At 46.8% G+C, this 2,108-nt stretch overlaps 1 pseudogene; it reads right to left on the bottom strand.

The window, feature by feature from the left end:
• Positions 1-2,108, bottom strand: part of LOC111959186 (potassium-transporting ATPase alpha chain 1-like) — a 22,479-nt pseudogene that overhangs the window by 11,927 nt on the left and 8,444 nt on the right.

The raw sequence follows: 2,108 nt of genomic DNA, 5'->3' as shown, positions 1-2,108 counted from the left end.
GAAAAAACTGAAAACTGAAAACACTTCAAGATTTGAATATAGTTCAACTCACACCAAGTTACTGCAAAATGTAGTTCAATTACTAGTTGAATTACATGTAGTTCACTACACCCCAACACTGTCCCTTACCCAGCACTCTCTCCCCAGGCTCAACGTCCATGTATGAGGTCTGGAAGCCTCTTTCCACTGTTCCTCCAGAGGCATCTCCTGGCCTTGATCAGGATGGTGGAGCAGCGCTCCAAGATCCTCTCTGCGCCCCCTTCATACCAGCAGGTAGCGCAGGTCCATGGGGTCCTCCAACTCATGCACTGACAGCTACTCGCCACCGGGGGGAGACAGTGTACGATTCAAACACAAATAGCTCATTCTGGTCATGCCATTAAATTATTTCTCATAGTCACATGATACACCTATTACAACATACTGTAGATTATATAAACACTTTCAACAGACTGACTTGAAATCAGATCAGAAAATCAGGCCTCTTACCTGGAAATCTGTTGGTGGAGTTGAATGGTACTTCAACAACCTTTTTGAAGCGTTCCCTGTATTCCATCATGTTCCCTATGGCCAGCTCAGTAACTTCAGCAGAGCCGTCTCTGAGGCGTCGCCCACCACTATTCTCTGTTGCACATTAGGCATGCATTATGATGGTGCGGTCACCCGTGTTGATGACCGTTCCTGTGGCCACTCCTGGTAGGGGCCAAGCAGAGGAAAGGGGATTTTAGATTACATTATGAGTGTAATGTTGATGTTTTTGCAAATTTTTACTGTTATGAGTGTAAGTGTTTCTGTGTGAATCTTTTCTGTGTGTGATTTAATAAGGGTTGTGTGTCTGTCAAAGGAGGCTGGTGGTGGAATCAATGGAATGGTACCAATATTACCAAACACATCAAACACATGGGAGCAACATGCTTGACTCCGTTCTATTTATTCCATTTCAGCCATTAAAATGAGCCCATCTTCCTATAGCTCCTCCCACCAACCTCCTCTGGTGTCCTTCTGTAGTACCTATCAGTCAGTGGTGGCAGTGTGTATGTGTAGGTGTGTGTTCGTGTGCGTGTGCGTGTGCGTGTGCGTGTGTGCGTGTTTAGGTAGCACAGGAGGTTGGTGGCACCTTAATTGGGGAGGACAGGCTCATCGTCCGGAATAAATGGAATGGTATCGAACTCATCAAACACATTGTTTCCATGTGTTTGATGCAATTCCATTTACTCCAGTCCAGCCATCATTATGAGCCGTCCTCCCCTCAGCAGCCTCCTGTGATGTGTCTACCTTCCAGGCAGGTGGTGGAGAAGAAGGCGATGTTCTTGGTCTCTAGGGGGTTCTCGTGGGTACACTCCGGGGTTTTGCTCTGGGGCTCTGACTCTCCTGTCAGGGATGAGTTATCCACCTGGAGGGGATGATGAGATCAAGGAACTGACAGGGTTATAACATATGAAACCAACCAGGGTTCAAGCCCGGGTCTTCTGCATAACCTAAACCTAACCCTAACCCTAACGCTAGCTTCATGTCCACACCCCGGGTCAACCGTAAACCTAACCCCTGTCTCTTATACACATCTAGATGTGTATAAGAGACAGGTGTTGGGGAGTAAAGATTTGAATATAGTTCAACTACCACCAAGTTACTGCAAAATGTAGTTCAATTACTAGTTGAATTACATGTAGTTCACTACACCCCAACACTGTCCCTTACCCAGCACTCTCTCCCCCAGGCTCCCCAAGTCCATGTATGAGGTCTGGAAGGCCTCTTTCCACTGTTCCTCCAGAGGCATCTCCTGGCCCTTGATCAGGATGGTGGAGCAGCGCTCCAAGATCCTCTCTGGCGCCCCCTTCATCACCAGCAGGTAGCGCAGGTCCATGGGGTCCTCCAACTCATGCACTGACAGCTACTCGCCACCGGGGGGAGACAGTGTACGATTCAAACACAAATAGCTCATTCTGGTCATGCCATTAAATTATTTCTCATAGTCACATGATACACCTATACAACATACTGTAGATTATATAAACACTTTCAACAGACTGACTTGAAATCAGATCAGAAAATCAGGCCTCTTACCTGGAACTTGTTGGTGGAGTTGAATGGTACTTCAACAACCTTTT

Source organism: Salvelinus sp. IW2-2015, linkage group LG35, assembly GCF_002910315.2.
Source record: "Salvelinus sp. IW2-2015 linkage group LG35, ASM291031v2, whole genome shotgun sequence".
Taxonomy (NCBI): domain Eukaryota; kingdom Metazoa; phylum Chordata; class Actinopteri; order Salmoniformes; family Salmonidae; genus Salvelinus; species Salvelinus sp. IW2-2015.
Note: the sequence above shows the minus strand (reverse complement) of the source record. Positions and strands in the feature narration are given on the sequence as shown.